The following is a 23,829-nucleotide window of genomic DNA, read 5'->3' as shown; positions in this document are numbered from 1 at the left end:
GAGATTTTATCTAAGAAAGCGATGACGGATATGGAAAATTGGAGCTACCTGTTTTTTCTTAGATATTTTATTAGTGAGTATCCAACTATCTAACAAATTTGTTTTTATAATAATGATATCTCCATATGGAGATTACCAAAGGAAGGGTCTAGACCATGCTAATATCAAACACTTGTAATAATATCATTTCTAGAGGGATAGAGAAAGTTTCATCTCACTAATGTCATATGTTGTCATGCTTCGAATAAGTGTATAGGGTGTAAATCTAGGATCAAGGCATCTAGATTAGCTTTCTGTTTTCAATCTTATCAATCTAGATTAATCTAGATTACCATGATCATTAAAAAAAACTAATTAAATTAATCTTCTAGATCTATTAAGAATTAAACTAAACTGATCATACAGCCTTACTAGGATGCAAAATCAGATTAAGAACTTATCTCAATTGACGATCTGGGGTTGGATCTTCTACTACCTTTTTGGATTATCGGATCTCATTGGATGATCAGATCTCTAATGAAATTTGATCTTCTTATGATCTCTATAGATGGTAGCAGGGAGCAATCCCATATTTATAGAAATTACATGTTAGAGTTCTCCCTAGAATAGAAGGGAAGTGATATGTTCTCCCATTTTTCACGTCGGACACCACCCTCTAATGTATTTTTGACTTCTCTTCTACACTAGAAAAGGTGATGTCCCAAGCAAAAAAGGGTTAATATATATCATTTCCGTAATGGTCCTTCTGTTGCAAAATGAGCGTGAGAAAGAAAGGAATGGAAAGGAAAGTGATGTGGCAAATGGAAGGAAATAGAAACTAAAGGGAAGGGAATCTAGTTTTTCGATTGTTCTGATGCCTGGAAAGTTGGGTAGAAAGTTGCTGGAAATCTGAATTTGGGTGTACTGATGCCTGGAAAGTTGGAAGGAAAGTTATTGAAATTTCTGGAAACAAATTTCTGTTGTGTTGCATACTGGAAAATCTGGAAAACAAAGCAGATGCAAAATAAAGACGAAGTTGCATCATTTTATTAGAATAACCGGTCAATACTAGTGTTAAAACATCTAGCTGGCCATAAAGAGGGGTCCTAAATGAGTCAAATAAGAAAGAACCTACAAAACATAAGTTACATAAACAAAACATAGAAGAACTGATATGCCAACTGCTAGAGGTACTAATGACCTCTGACCACTGTCGTCAACAGTGTCATATTTCCGAATATCTATCTCCCTCGCCTCATTCTTCTGAGCTCTGAATGCTGTCAGATGCTCTTCTGCCTCCCCGAGGACGAGCCCACTGCCCAGTAGCGAAGTCCTCTCCAAATACCTCCCTGGATTCGCTATACAAGTTATTTCGGTGGTGGAAAAACTTCTTCCTCTCCGGACGTGTCTGCAATTAACACATGAAAATTATTTGTTCAAATCCACATGTCCAAAACTCAACAAAACTTCAACTGACCACATATATAAAGCTACCGTAAGGTAATTCATTTTCACTTCTTCGGTAACATCAATCGTCTTGGTCATTGAATCCTTCCAATTCCACTATGCTTCAGAATGTCATGGAGTTCCCTGTAGTTCTTCTTGAGAGTCTTGATTCTATTCTTCACGTGGTCCTTTTTCATTGTAAGATTGTAGGCATTGTTCATGTCAAGGATGACATTGGTGAATGCAATGTCCTTGAAACCATTCTGCACCTTGTAACCTTGGGCAATTTGATATTTGAGACTCGCTAGCAACAACATATCCATATATGTACTCCACATCATGAAGGGGCTGCAAAATAGCGGCTTCAAAACCCTAGTACCCAACGTATGACTCTTATTAATTTTAATTCATATGAGGAGCCATTTCTACTGAAAAATAGGGGCTGCAAAATAGCTTTTGTGATGCTAAAATGGTTGAAAACCTGAAATCGAGGGTCAGAGACACGCTGGAAAGTAAGAACAATACAACATAAAATAAAAAAAAACCTTGAAGTTGAAGGTCGAACACAACTAAACGTCTCTGTGGAGGAAGAAGAACATACCTTCAAGTCTTTGTTTTGAGGAAGAAGAACACAACTTTAACTTTGGAAAAGTCTCTCCTCCCTGACAGTGGTGGAAGTAATGCTAACCAATGATGGAAAGTCACTATTCACAGGATTCTAGGGGGCTTTCCCTCCTGAATCCCATGAAAGTGCAGCGACCGAACACAGCATAATAGAATTCTAGCAGTTAATGAATCTAATCAAATAATGAATTAAACTAACTGCTCTTTATGTGGTTAAACTAAGGTACACTAAGCAGATATTTACATTAAAACTGTAAATATCTACTTATTACCCTTTATTATTTAATAATAACTTAAGAATGTGTAATTCTAATAATTTTTACATCTAAGTTTTCTCTTCAATCTAGACCGTAGATCTAAAATCTATGTTTCCCCAAGTTAGGTATTATAGGGGCACTTATTTTGGTTGGTGAACAAACATTTATGGACTATCTGCACTATACCCTCTATATCCTAAGCAGAGAGTGCTAGCATTATATGCTTGACCCATTCTATACATGGGTGTAAAGTAATGGGTCCTACCATATCAAAACATGGAGTGTAAAATTGTGGACACTATGCATGGGCTTGGGTGGAGATCGTGGGAGTGTTTTAATGCGTCTTCATAATAATTCGAATCCAATTCCGCCTTCAAATCTTTAAAAAAGGCTAGATTGGTTGTTTTAATCTACTTCAAATACAAAAGGTATCTTAAGGTCTTCTTCGGTATCCATGTCCGATGTTGGCCAGGATGATGCCTATATTGCCTACTATGCTAGCATAGGATTGTGATTTATGCTTCCTCTCCGACTCGATGCGACCCCACACTGACTGAGCTTCTTTCACTTCTTTCTAGTTCTCTTCTTAGGATTCATAATGCCTCACCCCATCAAAACATGAGGTAAGATGTTGGCCCTCATCCAATGCATTGGTTTTTGAGTTGGTGGACCCACTCTATCAAAACATTGACCCAATCAAAACATGAGGTAAGATGTTGATCCTCACCCAATGCAAGGATTTAAGTTGAGTTGGTGAGACCCACCATATAAAAACATTGACCCACCGGATCAAAGTGTAAAATAGTGGACCCCACAGTAGTCATGGATTTAGCTAGAGATGATGGGCCCACTCCTGGGTGTAAAATTGTGGGCTACACCATACGCATAGGTTTGGGTAGAGATGGAGGGTCCTACCATATCGATACATGAGATGTAAAATGGTGGGCCACACCCATCAATACGTGAGGTGAAAAATGGAGGCTCCCACAACATAAAAATTATGAGGTCTAAAAGGGAGATGATATTTACACCCCCATGCATTATGTGCACACCCCGCCTTATAACCTGATTTGATGTGAAAAGTGGGCAACTTTATGTCAAATCACGTTATAAGAGAGGGGGGCGAGGGGTGCAAGTACTGCAGGGGGTGAAAATATCATCACCCAATTGTGGGTGTTAAGAAAGCAACTGCGGAAAGTCACTTTTAGGGTCAATGGTAAAAAGAAATTTTTAAGTTCAACAGGAGGAATTTATATGATATCAAGACCAATGATCTTATAGAAAATCATGAGGGGTGTGTAAGATGTAGGAACCAAAAATTCAACGGTTAATTTTTCTTGGCAGAACACTAAACAGAGGTTGATAGATAAAAGGATCGACCTAGGATCATCCAATCAAGATGATCTTAATGGCGTCTGTCCAGACTCATTGTTATCATTAGGATCAACGGATCTGATCGTGGGCATGATGCAGAAGTCGGGCCAAACAATTGATAGTAGCATTCCTCCAAATAATTATTTCATAAAGGAGATTGTATCTACCAAAACAAAAGGGGAGGAAATAGGCTCCCCTGACTTCAACTTGAACTGCTCTTCCATGGATGCATACAACTCTGTTTTTTTTGGGAAATGATATTTTCACCCACTGATAACGTGATTTCACGTCAAAAAGCGTTAAAGTTGTCCACTGTTCACGTCAAATCATATTATAAGGAGGGCGCATACATACTGCTGGCGGGGTGAAAATATTTTTTTTTAAAATGCAATTTGCTACTTCACGTGGCCGTAGTCACTAGATTCACGTGCTGGCGAGATTCACATGATGGGATTGCATTAAATGCCTCTCCTACTCACACTCCCTTCTACTCACACTCCCTTCTACTATAAATAAGAGATGAAATCCTAACTCTTGTCTAGAAACCTTAACCATAGATCTACTCTCTCTCCAATTCTCTTCCATAGCTCCTAAATCTCATGGTTGAAGGGACCTGGATTCAAGCTTTCAGATGTAGGAGAGTGGATGATGAAGAAATCACAGTCACCGATGAGGTATGAGATTTTCTTCCATCTTTTATTTCATTTAGAGTGTTGACAAAATTCGCCGGGCAAATCAATCCGATCGTGCACAAATTTACCGGAAAAGTAAAATAAACAAACAAGCCACAAGATGAACACCAAGATTTTACGTGGTTCGGCCAAGCCTACTCCACGGGCGAGAAACACGATCTTTCACTATAAGAAAACAATATACAAGGATTACAATGGATTTAACCCATAAATCAAAACCCGCAACCATTTCCTTGCTTCTCAAACCCAAGATCGTACCCAAGAGATAACCCGAGAAAAACCAAAGAGAAAGCACAAGAGAAAGTACCCAAGAGAAAATCCAAAGAAAACACTTTCTTCTGCCTCTCTCTCTCTTCCCTTCTCTCTCTTTTTCTTCTCTCTCTAGGGCAGCTGACACACCCTTTTGCTCTCTTGTTTTGCTGCACCCTCTTTTGCATTCCAAAAAGAAGTTTAATACCTCTAGGTTTTCTCCAAAACCTAACGAGGCAATTTATATTTCTGCCTCATGCCTTCCCACCGAAGCAACAGAAGGTGGTGGAAATAAGGCAACTTTCCAACAATCTCCACCTTGGCTTATTTCCCAGCCACCTGAAGATTTTCCATTTATGTTGTCACCGGTCTGCTGTCACCGCGAACCACCATTGGCCTTCTGAAGTACTAGCTACACACTCTCGAATCACCTTGGTTCTAACTCCTCCCGATTCGACGAACACGGCTAATGTATGTGTGTAGCTGCCAACCCGTTGACTCACCTAGTCAACTTTGGAGAGGGATCTCGATCCATCCTCCCCGACACATGTACTGTCATCCTCTCACCATCGTCTGCAACATGAAAACCTGTCTCTGCACCAACTGTGAAAGAGACCCTACGCCTGCACGTGCTACCACTCTGTTTCCAACTAACCATCGAGATTAGTCAACTTTGGAGAGGGATCTCGATCCATCCTCCCCGACGCATGTACTGTCATCCTCTCACCATCGTCTGCAACATGAAAACCTGTCTCTGCACCAACTGTGAAAGAGACCTACGCCTGCACACGCTACCACTCTGTTTCCAACTAACCATCGAGATTAGTCAACTTTGGAGAGGGATCTCGATCCATCCTCCCCGACGCATGTACTATCATCCTCTCACCATCGTCTACAACATGAAAACCTGTCTCTGCACCAACTGTGAAAGAGACCCTACGCCTGCACGCGCTACCACTCTGTTTCCAACTAACCATCGAGATCTTGGGAACACTAGTCACCGTGTCCCCAACCAGATGATATAACCCACCACACTTCTCTCCTTTTATCAGAACCATACAGCCGCGTGTAATTTTCATGGCTCCACCTGTAGCTGAAAAACTGCAACCCTTGGAGTCCAACCGACTAAGAGATACTAGATTCTTCCGTAGCTTTGGGACATACGCCACACCACCCAAAGTACGAATTACTCTATCAAACATTTTGATCTTCACCGTTCCAACTCTCGTGACGTCACAAGTAGATCCGTCACCCAAGGACACTACACCCGCCCATATCTCCTGGAACGTATCAAAATATTCTCTCCTGGAGCATACATGAACAGAGCAACCTGAATCTAGAATCCACTCATCATGAGAAGTGTGATTACCTGAGGAGACTGTGAGAACGCCTCCAAACACTTTGCCTTGCTTATCCGTTACCGCCATCGCCATATTCATAGCACCATTGTCCACCTGGTCAGCTCGCTTTGGACAATCTCACTTGATATGACCATATTCCTTGCAACGGTAACATTGCACGCCCTTTCCGCCGACCTTGGATCTTGACCTACCTTTTCCTGATCCCCTGTCAAACGACTTTACTCTTTGATTCCCACCATGAACAACCAACCCATGCTCTTCATTTACACCATGAATAGGTTTCTTTCGCATCTCATTCGATAAGAGCGACGTCGTGACTTGTTAGAGGAATTAGGTCAAGCAAGAGGTTGCTTGAAGCATTACACCCAAGGTATCTAGTTTGGAATACCAAGTTTGTTGCCTCCAGCCCTCATATATAGAGATACACTAGGGTTAATGACTGGTTAATGGACTCTAACCCATGTAGGCCAACTACACCGGTCCATTATCTTATTGGGCTTATATTAGAACATACATGGGTTATACTATATACCCAACAATCTCCTCCTATGTTCTACATATAGCACAATCCAATAGATAGATAATGTGATGTTCAAACAAAATATTGAATCATCCATAGCACTATATCAAAAAATATCTATAATCCAACTGAAAACAAGAATACTTTTAAGACTAACTAAGAGTTTTAGAAATAATCTAAACTCAAACAAAAGCAGTTTCGCATGTAAGTGAACTATTTTTCCAACTGAAAAGAAAATAATAGTCCCCGCTGCTCTATAAGGATTCACTCATCAAGTAAGTCATCCTCATCAAAATCCAAATCGAGGCAAGCTCCTCTATTTTCGCCGATTCCTGTAAATTACCAAATATGAATTTCATGAAACATGAATCCAATCATTTGTTTAAAATACTGAAGTATCTAGGTCTACTAGAAGAACTTAGTACATTTCATATTGGCTAAAAAGCAAATATCAATATCAATAAGCATCAACATTAAGTTTCAATCAAGAACAAGACCTAAATAGTTTCTTTTGCAAAGAATCATTCCATGTTTGCAATTGGAATGTTACAGCAATCATATCCAAATTGAGTTAAGTTGTATCATCAAGTTTGGAATGAAACAACCTTCCCAAGAAGGACTTGTCATCAAATGTGGAATGACATAAAGAAAACTGTAAACATCATTGAAACATATCAAGTGCTTATTTGGCCAAGAAAGGGAGATTCGAAAAATTCAAAATAACATGGATGTAGGTTAAGACACGTCTACACAGTCTTTAACCTCATCTCCCCCACAGTTTTGAATATTCAATCTTTCTCCAGTCCCTTCGTAAAAGCATAGGCCATATTATCCTTCGACCTCACATCAACCAAAGTGATAATTTCTTATTCTATAAGATAATTCAGTGTGGCATGTTTCAGCCTAACATGTCTCCTCTTACCATTAAAGAGTGAGTTTTTCACAATCGTAATTGTAGCTTGATTATCACAGAACAAACTAAAAGAGTTAATCTTTAAACGGGTCAATGGAATGTCCATGACCAGATTCCTTATCCACTCTGCTTCATCGCTTGCAGAAGCTAGAGCATAAAGTTCTGATTCTATAGATAGAGCAATACAAGTCTTTCTCTTTGACTTCCATGCAATAGCGGCTCCACCCAATGTAAATACATAACCACTAGTAGATTTACTATCTCCTAATTCTGAGACCCGTGATGCATCAGAATATCCTTCCAGGATAGGAGGATGGCCATTATAACATAGAGCATAACCTTGAGTACCGTTAAGATATCCCATCAGCCTCATAAGGGCATCCCAGTGCTAATGGCCAGGATTACCAGTGAAACGACTCAGCATCCCAACTGTAAAAGTTATGTCTGGTCTAGTGCAAGTCATTGCATACATGAGACTACCAATCAGTTTAGAATAATCCAATTGATTCACGCTGGCTCCTTCATTAGGTTTCAGCTTTTTGGTATAATCAAACGGTGTCTCAATCGGTTTACACTCACTGTACTTTCATGCCGAATTCTTTAGCCAACATTGATTTCACGTCACTCACTACAGAGAGATCGAAACTAAGAATCAACATGTCGTCTACATATAAGCAAATAATTGCAACCTTATTCAACATAGAATGAAAGTAAAGGCGTTTATTTGAGTAACTGTTCTGAAAACCAAAGCTCTTTACTATCTTGTCAAATTTTTTATACCACATTTTAGGTGCTTATTTAAGACCATACAAAGATTTTTTAATTTACAAACTTTATTTTCTAAACCTTCTATGACAAACCCTTAAGGTTGGTTCATGTAGATTTCCTCTGTGAGGTCTCCACTAAGGAAAGCCGTCTTTACATCTATTTGATGCATAACATACTGCTCAATAGATGCTGAAGCAAGAAGAATTCTTATCGTAGATAAATGACAGATCGGTGAGTAGACATCAAAGTAGTCTATCCCACTGACTTGAGTATAGCCCTTAGCTGCTTTATACCGAGCTAAGTATCCGTCAGGATTAAGTTTCTTCTTCAAAATCCACTTACAGCCCGCAGTCTTAGCCCCTTTTGGCAAAATTGACTAGCTGCCAAGTTTGATTTTGTAACAGAGAGCTCATTTCATCAGCAATGGCTTCTGCCCACAACAAAGAGTCCCTAGATCTCATAGCTTCCTTATATAATGATGGATCATTTAGAGGTCACAAAGTCCTCACCAAAACTCTTGAGTACTCTATCTCTTGTAGATACTCTTAAAGGTTCTGATTCAGAAATCAATATAGGACGGGTGTCAGAAATATTTTGTTCAGACTCTACCTGCAATTCTATAACCATCTCAATATCGCCAGGAATGGTCAAACCATGATCTCAGAGAATTTATTCTCAAAGAATACTGCATGTCTAGATTCTATAACCATATTGGTAGATAGATCCAAAAACCGATCAGCAGCACTATCTTCTACACCACCTAGATAAATACAAGTGTTGGTTCTAGGTCCTACCTTAGGTCTCCTAGGGTCTTGTATCCTCACATAAGCAATACAGCCGAAGTCTTAAGAGTGTCATATCTATAAGGATGTTTATGCCATAACTCTTAAGGAGTAGAGGTCAACATAGAGTGTGGTACTCTATTCAGGATGTGATTTGTAGTCAAAACTGCTTTTCCCCAATAGCTAGTAGGCATGCCAGCTGTCAATAACATAGAGTTTAACATTTCAGTTAACGTCATGTTCTTACGTTCAGCTATGACATTAGATTGAGGCGAGTAAGGAGCAGTAGTTTCAAGTATTATGCCCTGAAAGGTACAGAATTCATTGAGCTCTATCAGAGTGTTGTCTTATCCTCTATCACTCCTAAATCTTTTAATTTTCAAGTTCAATTGATTTTCAACATGATTCTTGAAAATTTTTAATTTATCAAAAGCTTCATCTTTCGATTTTAGGAGATAAATATGACAATATCTAGAAAATTCCTCTATAAAAGTGATTAAATACTTCTGACCACCTCTAGTAGTGAAACTTTAAAAGTCACAGAGGTTAGAATGTATTAACTCAAGAAGTTGTGTGCTTCTAGAAATCGAACGAAAAGGTTTTCTAGTATCTTGATTTGTGCACACACTTCACATCTGTCAAATCTAATCGATGTATCTAAAGGTATACTATAAGTTTTAGCAAGTTGAACCATTTTTCAATAGTTCACATGTCCCAATCTATTATGTAACAACTTAGAATCAATAAGAGTTGAACTAACCTGACTAACGATTTCATTTGCTAAACTCAATCTATACATACCATCGATTAAGAAAGCACAGCCAAAATAATAAGAGTTAACAGTTAAAGTTACTCTACCACCCAAAAAAGATGAACACATGCCAGCATTGTCCAAAAGACTAATAGAAATTAAATTCTTTTGAATAGCATAAACTATTTTAACATTTTTTAAAGTTAGTATTTTACCGGAATAAATGACCAAGTTCGCAGTTCCAATGTGAGTCACCTTCGCCTTTGCTCCACTAGCAACTGTAACAATCTCTTTCGCGGCAACAACATCAACTAAAAGTTTCTTGGAGTTGTAAACATGACAGGTGGCTCCTGTATCTAAACACCAGTCTGTAAAGGTACTGGCCTTACTGTTGCCCAACATAGCAATAAAACCTTTAGGCTCAGCACGGCCTACCATCATATAAGCTTCCTTCTGTGGTGTGTCAGATTTAGACTTTTTAGGTAGCCTACAATCTGCCGCAAAGTGACCCCATTTCCCACAGTTGTGGCACTTGCCCTTCTTTTTCTGAAAGATAGTCTTTCTGGCCTCCAACTTGGGATTGTCACTTTTAGGTGACTTGGATTTCTTAGGAAATTTTTTGGGATTTGATACCGCGTTAACAGCAGATTGTTGCTGTCTAACCATCTCCAAGTTATGCCTGTCTCGATTCTCATCTTCGATTCGAATGAATCGTTTAAGATCATCCCGTCCCACTTGCACCTTTTTCTATACACTTCAGTTTTAAAAGAATGCCATTGATATTCATCAACTTCTTCAGTCGAGTTAGCAAAGGTACTCAAAACGGTGTAAAAACAATTCAGATATTTTAGACCGAATTGAGTCTTTCGCTTCCATGAATTAAACTCAGATCCACCAAACGATTGAAGCTTGATCATCTCAAAAGACATACCACTCTTATCCACCATAGAAATTAGAGGAAAGTAAAAAGTGAAAAGAGTGCACCTGATTTGCGAAATGCGAGAACCCAATCCAAATCGAATCCAAGAACCAAATCCAACTCAAGAGCAATAATCGCTACCTCTTCTCCCCTCTCCTTTTATTATGCCCAAAGTACCCACAAATTGAGCCAACAAGATTTCAACCACAAGAATTCGGCACAAGACAATATCCTCCTCCAAAACCTTCAACCCAACAAACCCCTTTGCTTTTGCCGAGAGAGTCACACCTCTCTGTGTGTGAATTCGACACAAAAACAATATAGTCAGTTAACGAGTTTTTCTCCAAGATGGGGTGTCGAAGTTGGAATTCCTCCAACAAGGAAGCAGCAAGGGTAGTTGCACAAAAAAGAACTCAACAATGGTATTTGAACCCAAATAGGTTTCGGCAAAGAATTATTGGCCAAGGAATGAGAATTGGATGAGGGAGAGGGCTGCTTCTAATCATGCCCAAACAATATCTATGGAAGTCTCAGCCGATCAAAGCATGTGGTTTTTGGTCATGGAATCACAACAAGTGAATCGGTTCCAAGAGTAGAGTGGAGGAAATTGCACTAAAAAAATACCTTCTCTGCAGAATAGTTTTGCAGAATCTGAAATTCAACCCAAATTAATTAGAACTTCAGCCCTGAATTCGGTTGAGGAAGAAGAAGATGGTCGGCGAGAGTGGGCTTTGCCGTGAGAAAAAGTTGAACCGAATTTCACCGCCGTGGTAAAACCAGGAATCGAAGAGAAAACCCCAAATCGGTTCTGCAAAAAATGTGAAACCCCCACTGCCGTTAGAAACCCTCAAAATTGTGAATCAAAAAAGAGATTTTCCAATCCCCACGAGAAATCCACCCAAAGCATTCGAACGGCAGATCGTATGGGGTTTCAGCAAGTCGTTCATGATCAGTTCTTTGCTTCTCTTCTTGATTCCAACGAATGGAATTAACCCACGTCCAAAAACGATGGAAATTAGGGTTTAATAATGCTTCAAGATTATTAGAGGAATTATGTCAAGCAAGAGGTTGTTTCAAGCATTACACCCATGGTATCTAGTTTGGAATACCAAGTTTGTTGCCTCCAGCCCTTATATATAGAGATACACTTATATATAGAGATACACTAGGGTTAATGACTGATTAATGGACTCTAGCCCATGTAGGCCCACTACACCCATCCATTATCTTATTGGGCTTATATTAGAACATACATGGGTTATACTATATACCCAACATGACTTCCTCAACTTTATTGTATCCTTACCATACAACAAAGTCGTCACCAGGTTATCATACTGTAGACACCCCATTTTGGCCGTACCTTGAGCCTCCCTTATTTGAACAAAAACCTAACCAAATCAATCAACTAGGGTCCCAGATTTCACCCCGAGCTAGCTTAAGGTTCCGCTAAGGCCCCTGCAAAATTTCATTGAATTCCGAGTGCGTTTGCCCTGCGAACAAGCCGAGAAAAGACCGTTGTGTAAATCAGAAAAGGGGGCGAATTTATCCGAGAGGGGGGCGAATTTATTTTGGAAAATACAGCTTAGGCCGAAAAAGACGCGCAATTTCGCGCGCCTATCAAAGGTCCGCGCGCTTCATCAAGTGGGTGTGCCAATATTGTTTCCCTCTTTTGCCTATATATATAAAACCAGGCTAATTTTCTAAGAAAAAAAATCTGAAAGGGAGAAAAGGAGAGAAAAATTCGCAGAGAAAGAGAAACCCATTTTCTCCGATCTTCTTCTCCGATCGATCCTCCCGGAGATCCGATTTAGTCCCAGTTAATTCGTTCCTCTCCGAATCATCCAATGTTCTTTTTTTCTTTCATTCTATTCTTTTCAAGCTTTTAAACCCTAGATCTGTCCTTTAAAACCCTAATTCCCCTCTGTACTCCTTCTTCTCCGATCAAAGCTCGTCTTCTCCGATTCCAGCTCCGATCTTGACATTTTTTCATCACATCCGGCAAATCATTATATTTTCTGGCGAGATTTGTCAGATTCTAGTCTCCTTCTCTTCAAATCCTCAGATCTATAAAAAAAAAATATAGATCTCTGTGTTTTCGATCATCTTCTCCGGTAGATCCGGCAAGGTTCCGGTCATTTTCCAATCGGAATTCCATTTTTTCCGGCCTAACTCAGATCTGCTCATCCAGAAGCTCAGATTTATAAAGGAGAAAGACAAATCTCACTTCAGGATTTTACATCAAGGCTCGGATCAAGGCTCAGATTCGGTAAAACCTGTACCAGATCAAGTATTTTTCTTGTGGAGTTTTTATTTCTTTGCAACATCAGAGACAAATCTCACTTCAGGTCAGTAGATTTTTGTGATTTAACTGTTGTAATGTAGATAGCTCTATAATTGTGCTTAATATACTTTTAAGGTTTAGTTATTTGAAATTCTTCTAAAATCTTGTTTAATTTCTTTGAGAAAATGATGTATATGTTTCTCAGATTTTTTTTTAGTTTTGACTTTGGAAATTATGTCTTGATAATTGATTTCTCTATATTTAGCATTTTGTCTATACGAATGATATTTGATCTAAGTATATGTATGTTGATTTTATCGTTTCAATAATTTTGACCTTACTATTGAGTTAGGATAACCAATTTCTGACCTATTGAGAAAGTTGATTTGGTCTTATTATTTTTGTTACTTCTTTAGTGATGATTTTCTTTGATAGTATCTATATTTGTGCTCTAACCTGTTAATATGAATTGTTATCATGTTCTAATTATTTTCCAAGCTGACCGTGGTTATATATTTTGTTTTTTGTTTGTGGAAACTATTATAGACAATGAATATTATAGCTGTATGTTTAAAAAATGATTTAAATCAATTAAGAGATACATCATCTATTGGATTGTAATTTATTTCTTTTTTGTAAATGCTTCATTCTTTTCAAAGTACAGAATTTTCAGAGTATAGGGATAAATATGTATAAGTGTTTGAGCAGGGTAAATATCTCAAGGAGAGATAAGAAAATAGAAAGACATTGGCAGCTTTACTAGAATGATTTAAAAAAAAAAAGAGTTTCTCAAATTTTATGTTTAGGTTAGTCTTCAAAGGAAGTCCTCATTAGTGTGTCTACTATCTATTGACATATCAGTATTCTCATGGTTAATCATTTTTTATAGTTATATTTTAATAAAAGTTACAAATGCTTAAATTTGAGCATAGAGAATGGTTTCATCTTACAAAAGCTAGAGGTATAATCTTATGGTTTTGTTTCAGTTTTGATGATTTGTATGCTAGGACATGAAAACAATTAAAGGTTGGTCATATTGTTAATTTTAATAGCTCATAGTGACAGTTCTTTAAGGTGTATGATAATGATTAGAAGTTTAATCATATGCTCTGTTCTCATTTCTTTTAATTGATTCATTTTCAATGGAGTATAAAAAATTAGAAAAATTTAAAACACATCCCTTTGGCTTATTATTATTTTTTATGTCTATTGTTTGATAAAAATGAAAAAATAGCTAGATTGTATGGATTTTCATTATTCTTTGAGTGACAAAGATTATCAGTAGAAAGCCCAATGTGTAATTCTAAAAGCTTAATGCTGGCTGTATTTTGTGGATGCTTAATGCTATTTTTTTATGTTAGTTTACTTTGTTCGGTTTGCTCTCCAATAAGTGAATAAGACTTTAGATAGTGTGAGGTTATTTGAGCACTTGGGAGGTCATAAAAAGGGGTATGGTGTAAGACAACTAGCAAATGTAGTTCTTACAGGGATTCAAGTTGGCCCCATGGTGTAATAAGGTTAAGGCAATAGCAAGAAAGGCCGTTTGTTTCGGGAAAGAAGTAAGATAAAGGGCTATTACTGATTGAATAAATTTATTAAGTGTTAAGTCTGTAACAAACTAATAAGGGACAGGTTTGTAAAGCATATAAAGATTTATTGGTTAGTGAATTTTGTAAAGAAATGTTATAGTAGTTAATTCCTTGTTCTTTCATGAGAAGTTGATCGTAGTGAGAAAGTAATGTATAAGTTTTTTTTTTAGCTTTCTAGTGGCTTGATCATGTGAGCATCCATTTCAGTTTTGGAGTTTTGATTTTTTACTCTCAAAAAGGAATGACAGGGAGCATATTTGTAATTATATTTTGGATTGTAGGTCTGTCCAGCTAGTTCAGGTGTTAACAGGAGTTTCTACACTAAATAAGTAGAGGTTCTCTTTAAAAATGAGTTGAACTAGAGAAATACCTGTGGGTCACAAATGTTTACACTGTCAGGTTTTAGTTATTTATATATAAACTATTTATCCTAATTGCTATAAATGCTGATTATAAGTATTATAAATCAGAATTTTTTTTTTTAAATGTTAGAAAAGAAGAAGTTGAAATATATATATATATATATATATATATATATATATATATATATCTGAATTAGCGCCTTATAAATTTGATATTTTTTTGGATTAAAGCGCTGTTATGACCTGATTCATCAAGGACATGTACTTCATATAGCAGGGCTTAAGCATTATTTATAAGACTTCAAACTCTTCAGTAACTAGGGTCAGTTTATTTGATGTTATGAGAATAGATCAAAACAATAGTTATTTGATATGGTGTTTATTGACTGCAAATAGCTATGGGAAATATTATTTACAATGATTGAATCATGTTTTTGATACGAATCAACTGGTCAATTATAAATAGTTGAAATAACTTTGTTTAGGGAATAATGTCAGAGTAACCACATTGGATAAAAAGGATACTGATTGTCGCATATATTTGACTTTGGATGTGTTTATTTCTAAGTGAAAATTAGGCATAACCTTGTATTAGTTACATGTATCATTTCAATTGATGGTTTTTCTTTCTTTTAAATTTTTTTTATTTATTTATGAAAGTATTCAAAGGCAGTAACAATTATTGTCATAGCTCATTCCATTATTTGTGTTGGTAAGGTCTTTTAAGAATAATGTAAAGAATGATAGTATTCTTTATATATCTACATATTTTGATTTATGATGTTTCTAGGGTCTGCTGTCATTAGTCTTTAAAATATTCTCTGATGTTCATTTTTGGTCGTATAGGGAGTTTATCTTAATGTTCTTAAAATCTTATTTGACTAAGATAAGTTTAGAGTATAGTTATATCATACAGAAATTTTCATTTTGACTATTATATAACCTGATATTACTAGCTTTTGAACCACAATTCAGTCTTACATATCGTGTGGTCATTCCTTTTGTATACAGATACTCATATTTAAACTGTTGTGTTTCATATGTCTTTATAGGTTTTTAGAAATATCATCCTTACCTGGTTATCTCTATCAGTTATAATGATATTAGTAGGGGGCGATGAAGGCGATAGCCCAAGCCCATTTTTAGAGGGATTTACCCGATCGTGATAGTCCCCCCTTCTTTCTTCTTTTCTTTCTATAAACTTGCATAGTCTTTAGAAACCTTTAGAATTTGTCCTTTCATTGCAAGGGCGATGAAGGCGATAGCCCAAGCCTCTTATTTTGCATAAACTGCTGCCCTTTGATCTTTTTTTTACTAGCATATAGCTGCTGTCCATTAATGGTTCATTACTTGCTGCCTCTTATTTTGCATAAACTGCTGCCCTTTGATCTTTTTTCACTAGCATATAGCTGCTGTCCATTAATGGTTCATTACTTGCTGCCTCTTATTTTGCATAAACTGCTGCCCTTTGATCTTTTTCACTAGCATATAGCTGCTGTCTATTAATGGTTCATTACTTGCTACCTCTTATTTTGCATAAATTGTTGCCCATTGGTTGTTTCACTAGCACATAATTGCTGTCCACTGATTAGTTTACTACTTGCTGCCTTATTTTATTTAAATAAATTGTTTAATAGGAAGAAGGAGATCAGATGACTACTCTATTCGATATTATCGACATGAGTACTGTCTGATCTCAAGGCGGGATTAGAAATATTATCATGTGTATATGATATCAGATGATTACTTTGGCATCATCTGATTTCATTGGAGTCCCCGTATTGGGGTTTGTGGATGGTTTTGAAGTGTTTGATGTTGTTTTTACTTTATTAGGCTATCCAGCGGCTGGTCTGGACTAATTAATGTTATTTATCATTTTACGATTGCTATTAGATTGTATATTTTTCTTTGCTTGACAATTGATTTATTTTTAGAATAAAATTTGCGATTATCTGATAACCTTTTTCTTCTCTTTTTGATAGAGTAACACAGTCTTATAGATTTCTGTTAAGATTCTTTGATATTAGAATTCCCTCTCGTTGAAAGGGCGATGAAGGCGCTAGCCTAAGCCCATCCTTAGGGGACTCGCTTAGTCCAAATAGCATTCTATTTTCTCAAAAGACTTGCCTAGTCTTTTAGATCCAAATCTTTGGAGACAGGCATTGTCTCATTAATGAATCAACCTGATTTAACCTCTAGAAGACTACCTTTAGTCTCATAAGTCTTAAACCCTCCTCTTTGTGAGTCTCTTGGTTTTTGGAAGAACACCTTGCTCGGCTTGGCATCATACCCCTTACCCTTATGGGTATTGGGTTGCACATTTGTTGCACCCTAGGGCTAGGTAGCTGTCCGGCCCGGCTAGGTGTTTTACCTTTGTCAAATATGCACAAAGTCTCTTTTTCCTTGTTAATATTTTTCTCTATCCTACCTCTGTGTCTAAGAGACTTACCTAGTCTCATTTTCTTGCTAAACCTCCTCTTTGTGTATCATTTGGTTTTGGGAGAACATCCTACTCGGCTTGGCATCATACCCCTTACCCTTATGGGTATTGGGTTGCACATTTGTTGCACCCTAGGGCTAGGTAGCTGTCCGGCCCGGCTGGATGTTTTACCTTTGCTAAATATGCACAAGGTCTTCCCTTATTACTTGCGAGCTTTATCTTAGCTTGATAGTCTCACTAGCACCCTTCTTTATCTCTTTTTCTTTTAGGAGACAGGCTTTGTCTCATTAGCGCCTCCTTCTTAGAATCCTGTTTTCAGAGTCAGTCCTTAGCATAGGAGTCTGTCCTTAGCTAGAGAGTCTTTTTTTTTTTCTTTCAGGAGTCAATCCTATCATCATAGGGGTTAGGATTTATCCAACCTCTCATCAAATCTTGTGTTTTTCTATCCACTCTTGCAAGGTATAGGATGCTGTCCAACCCTTGTAGAGCTGTGTTTCTGTTCTTTTCCCCCGCAAAGCATAGGATGCTGTCCAACCTTTGCGGGATATCGGGAGTCTGTCCTCCCCTTATGATGATAGGATTTATTCCTCTCGAGTCAAAAAACACTTAAAAACAACAAAAACATCTGAAAAACCAAAAATCTCAAAAATCTTGAGTCATTAGGAGAGTAGTTAGGAATTCTTTTCCGAACTACGTTGGCTTGATCCTCTTCCACGAGGTACGTAGTGCAGCTTGAGATTCTTATCTCAGGTCCAGCCAAACCTTTATAAATAAATCATTTACCCATTTTAAGAAAAAAATACCAAAAATCTTCAAAACCTTGTTTTCAACAAGATCTTCCTCTAGAGTTAGTAGTTTGTCCTAGATAAAGAGTTTTAGAGTTTTGAGTTTGTCTTTGATGTGTTGTGTGGTTTGTTTGTGTTTGTGTTAGAGTTAGGAGTTTGTCCTAGAGTTATAGGAGTGCCTCCGTCTAGTCAGTTGGCGATTCATATCGCCGACTGATGATTAAGTCTTGGATACGCTAGTGACCCCATTGTTTCCCTTAGGGCGTACAGCCTAGCTACACTTAGATTATAGGAATCACCTGCATTAGTTTAGGACTAACCTGCATTTAGTTAGGGCATATAGGGTGTCCTAAAATCTACAATCCATTGGAATTTAAATAATCACACAAGAAGCTTTAAGAACTAGTCCGGTCTTTTAGATCGAGTCTAGGATAGAGGTCTAGATGTCTTAGGCATCATAGCTTAGAATAGGTGCGAAGAACTACGTTGCCTTGATTCTCGTGGAGGCGGGGATACGTAGGCTTCTTTGGATGAACATCAGATCATCTAAAGACTCGGGCCTAGGTATAGATTAGAGTTTTAGGGTTGTATGGTATCGAGTCATTTTCTATGTTTTGCAGTGTTTTCTTACTTTATTGCGCAGACCTTATACTTTTTTGGTGTGTCATGCATGTGTTTGTTCATCAGAACTTAGACACCCATTAGGCATGTCACTTATAACCTAGCTATGCTTAGGTGACACATGTTTCTTTTATTTTATCTTGTGTGCCTTTGATTTCATCTCCGAGACATGCATGATTAGATAGACGTCTTCTCGGAGATATTCATTCCCATTTCATATGATTTTCCCCCAAAGCTCTTCAAAATTATTAAGTAAATGGCTGTGGGACATGATCCCGCGAGAGGGGCGTGGGGCGCGAGCCGCCGCGCCTCTCTCTCTCTTGGTCTCTCGTACCCACGCGATTGGCGTGTGCTTCTTAGTGTTGATTTAGATTCGTCTTTTATGTGAACTTGGGATCACTAAGGCAATCCGAATTCCACATAAAAGAGACTGACAGAGTCGCCACCTAGATGTGGGATCTAGGACCCGTAATTAACCAGAAATCTAGACTCGCTACCTAGTTACAAGAATGGAAGGTATGGGGAGTTATCCACCACATGCACCATTCCTGCCCGATAATCGGTCTTCGATTCCAAAAGCTAACTCTTTTAAATTTATTTTAAATGGCTCATTCAACTCTATGTTAATGTGCGAACTAAGTGACATGCATCCTAGAATCTAATTTCAATGTGAATCCTAGATGTGTATCTTGATTTATTAATTTGTCTGGATTCATTCTAAGTGAAAGTTCTCCTAGAATTCTAATTTCATGGAAAACCCTAACTGATTTGATTAAGTATTTGCAAGAAAATTAATATACAAAACACCACAATTTGTTGTGGTGCCGACTCGCGGGTGGTATGCCGTCAGACATCCAAGCTGCCTACGTACCCAAGCCTCACTGGGATCAGAGTCGACGTAGTTCGGTGCACCTAAGCCAAGCTACTTATGCCTAACTCAACTAGGACACCGACCTAGACAGAATTGACTGTTTCAACAGTTTTGAGAGAAGTTATTTAATTCAAGTTGAGGATTTTATTATCTTAGGATTTCATCTGAGATGCTATATGATTCTTATCTAAATGCAAATTGTTCCTTAGACTAATGCAGGTTTGCCTACATCCTAGGTTACTAGGCTCGTCTTAAGGAAAGATTGGGTGACTAGTGTGACTAGACCTATGGCACGGTTGTTATACATAACAAACGTCCGTGATGAGGCTGGACTCCTAACTCTAGGACTCCCTAAAACTTAGGACACGACACAACACTAGTGTTCCTAAATTGGGCTCTAATGGTTCTTAGATTGGAAACCATAATCCAATGGTTCCGGAAGACTCGAGACAAATCGATTTAAGTTCTCGAGGTTAATGAGTTTCAGATTTTGAAGATTTTCAGTTTCTAGACATTTAAGGATTACCAATGGTTCTAGGGTTCACCAATTTCGGCCTTGAATGGCATCCAAAGGAGGGAATCGTGCGCTCTTTCCTTGTGCAATTTAATACTTAGGTTATAGCATCTTATTGCCTGGCAGAATCTCAGGATTTCCGTGGACAATAACCTCGGAGCCAACAACATGCTATAACTTAAATATTCAAATTGTCAAAGATCAAGTTGCAATTGGGATACGATTATGGATGCACTGGCCATTTTTCCAGGAAAATCTAAAGATCCTAAAATTTCTGTTTTAATGGATTAAGGAGTGAACATGTGACAGAATTTTAAAGTTCTTTAGGAATTTTTATATGATTTTCAATTAATTTCGAATTTTCCATGGATTTTATCAATTTTAAGCATATGAGCGGTTTTACAAGTGAAATTGTTGCAAATAAATTCGAAATGATTTGAAATTTCTACAGCAGCAAGATGAAAATGTATGTAGCTTACAGGATGAGTTTTGCATATTTTTACATTAAATTCACATTTAATCTTGATTAATCCATTAAATGTCCAGATTGCACAATTAACACATAAACTAGTAGAAATACAACTCTAAATTCTATGAAATTTCTACAGAAATACTATATGAATCAAAATAGCATGAAGTGAGATTGTCATGAATTGTAGAAATTATTTACTACCAATTTCGGATTTTACAATTTCCAGACCAGATTATAAATTAACACTACATCCCATATTAAAACAGATCCAAATAACACGAAAATTTTACAGTAACAAGTAATATGGAAGATAAGACTACTGTAAAAATTTTATGAATTTTAATGATGATCTGATGTTAGTAAAAAGTCTCCTAAAATCTGATAAGTTTCAAAGAAAATATTAAATAATATACCAAATAAACTCCAAAAATCTTTATAAATTCATGGTAAAATGAATCAGTAACATATTAATTTTCCACGAAATTTCATTAATTTTAGAATCTGTTTGGTATATAATTTAATTTTTCTTCGTCAAAAGATGTTTTTTGAAGAGTTTTCCATTTTTAAAACACAATTTGCGGAAAAAATCAGAAAAATTCGGAAAAATACAGAAATATTTTGAGAACAATGCACCTACCTGTGGTGAAGATCTCCGCCCAATCCAAAAAAATATAAAAAATCCTGCCGCCGCCGATCCGCTCCGCCGTCTTTCGCTTTCTCTGGAGTGTTTAGAGGGAGTGATTGAGGGAGTGAAGAGATAATGGAAGAAGAATATTAGGGAGAGGGATGGAAGAATATATTGAGGAAAGGGATTGGAGGGAGTGATTAGAAGAGATAATGGAAGAGAAAGAGATAATGGAAGATAAATTTCTCTTTTTTTTTTTATGGATGGGAAGGAAGATATATATAGGGAGAGAAAGAGAGAGAGAGAGATATGTTGGTGGAGAGCTCATCATGTTGTCCCTCTTAGTGGAGAATCCATCATTATTGTTCTTAGTGGAGGGCCCATCATGTTTCTTAGTGGAGAATCCATCATTATTGTTCTTAGTGGAGGGCCCATCATGTTTCTTAGTGGAGAATCCATCATTATTGTTCTTAGTGGAGGGCCCATCATGTTTCTTAGTGGAGAATCCATCATTATTGTTCTTAGTGGAGGGCCCATCATGTTGTCTTAGTGGAGAGCTACCATCATTGCTCTTCATAAGAGGCCTCACAAGAGGCCCCATTGAGGCCCCACAACGCGGGCCCCACAACGCGGGCCCCACAACGTGGGCCCCACAACGCGGGCCCCACAACGTGGGCCCCACAACGTGGGCCCCACACTGTGGGCCCCCGGTTGATTCAATTTTAAACAAATGTTCAATGCGGGCCCACCAAACGGGTACAAATTCTCCCTTGCTCGGATTCTCACGAATAACCCTTCTCCGCACTTTAGCGGAAAAAATCAGAACAATGCAGAAATGACCAGAAAGATTTGAGAAAGCGTAAGGGACGAACACCGGAATAGAAAACATTGAAAAATTGATAGCGAAACCCTAATTTCTTTTTTAATCAAAGCAGAGCAAAATGGGGTGTCTACAGATGCCCCTCTTTGGTAGAGATGACGTAGTCATCGAATACCAAAGTCAAAATGACAGAACCATTTTGCGTAGCTTTAATCGACAAAAGACTTTACGGAACCTAGACGCAAGCATTTACTACCTAATGTAAAACCCAAAACGAAGTCCTAGAATTGGAATGTAGTAAAAAAATCCCGCTGCGGTGCCGCTCGACATCACATTTATATGATGTTCAAAGAGAAAAGACCATTTTTGAATGGACTCAGAATGAAATACCATATTTTTACGGCTTCCAAGGAAATGAGACATCACATTTGTATGATGCTCAAAGAGAGTAAGAGACCATAGTTGTATGGACCTGAAGAGAATGGAACACCGTATTTTTTACGGAGTTCCAAGGAAATGAGGTATCATATTTGTATGATGCTCAAAGAGAATAAGAGAACATTTTTGAATGGACTCAGAAGAGAATGGAATACCGTATTTTTACGGAGTTCCAAAGAAATGAGGTATCATATTTGTATGATGCTCAAAGAGAATAAGAGAACATTTTTGAATGGACTCAGAAGAGAATGGAATACCGTATTTTTTACGGAGTTCCAAGGAAATGAGGTATCATATTTGTATGATGCTCAAAGAGAATAAGAGAACATTTTTGAATGGACTCAGAAGAGAATGGAATACCGTATTTTTTACGGAGTTCCAAGGAAATGAGGTATCATATTTGTATGATGCTCAAAGAGAATAAGAGAACATTTTTGAATGGACTTAGAAGAGAATGGAATACCGTATTTTTACGGAGTTCCAAGGAAATGAGGTATCATATTTGTATGATGCTCAAAGGGAATAAGAGAACATTTTTTAATGGACTCAGAATGAAATACCGTATTTTTACGGCTTCAATCTTCGGTTGAGATTAATGAATTTGGAGGTTTTTTTATGAATTTGAATTTGACGTAGAATTGGATTTGATGAATTTGGGGAATTTGAATTTGACGTAGGATTGGAGTTGATGAATTTTGGGATTTTGAATTTTGACGTAGAATTGGACTTGATGAATTTTGGGAATTTGATTTTAACGTAGAATTGGATTTGATGAATTACGGAATTCCAAGGAAATGAGGTATCATATTTGTATGATGCTCAAAGAGAATAAGAGAACATTTTTGAATGGACTTAGAAGAAAATGGAATACCGTATTTTTACGGAGTTCCAAGGAAATGAGATATCATATTTGTATGATGTTCAAAGAAAGAAGACCACTTTCAAATGGACTCAGAGAGTATATGATAACAGAGATTATCAGGAAAGGGGGAACTGGAATCTCCAATTAACAATTTTGGAAGCAAATGATTCAATACCACCATGCAGCAAAGGTCTTTCAAGGCTTGAATATGAGATGCCACTTTATTAGCAACCTGCCCCAGTTTAAGGCCTTCTAACCTTCTTCTATTCATTGACCAGAGATCATTCTTGCAACGATTTTTCACCATTCGTGACAGTCGCACCTTTTCCAAGTTTCTCGGAATCCGTTAATGAACCTGCCTTCAGAGTGATTGCACCCTACAACAATAGCATTTGTAAATTTTTCTAAAAATAGAACCACAGACATTGGTAATAAAAAGACAAAATAAGAAAGATTACTCAAGTGATCTCGTGATGCTTCTGACTTATCAGTATTTTCTTTTGGGTTAGGT

General features: G+C 37.4%; 1 long non-coding RNA gene across 2 annotated transcripts; it reads right to left on the bottom strand.

The window, feature by feature from the left end:
• Nucleotides 1–802: 802 nt before the first annotated feature.
• On the bottom strand, nucleotides 803–2,209 carry LOC143851893 (uncharacterized). 2 transcript variants are annotated; one of them, XR_013236546.1, is made up of 3 exons: nucleotides 2,027–2,209; nucleotides 1,474–1,906; nucleotides 803–1,387 (listed from the first exon to the last, which is right to left on the bottom strand). It is a non-coding gene; the product is annotated as an uncharacterized LOC143851893 (long non-coding RNA). The 2 variants fall into 2 exon arrangements; XR_013236547.1 differs by having other exon boundaries at nucleotides 864–1,387; nucleotides 1,474–1,797.
• Nucleotides 2,210–23,829: the final 21,620 nt, after the last annotated feature.

Source organism: Tasmannia lanceolata, unplaced genomic scaffold (assembly GCF_043159265.1).
Source record: "Tasmannia lanceolata isolate RefF3 unplaced genomic scaffold, GAP_Taslan_0.1 ptg000018l, whole genome shotgun sequence".
In the NCBI taxonomy this organism is placed as follows: Eukaryota; Viridiplantae; Streptophyta; class Magnoliopsida; order Canellales; family Winteraceae; genus Tasmannia; species Tasmannia lanceolata.
The sequence above is the reverse complement of the archived record's forward strand: the minus strand, read 5'-3'. Positions and strand labels throughout refer to the sequence as shown.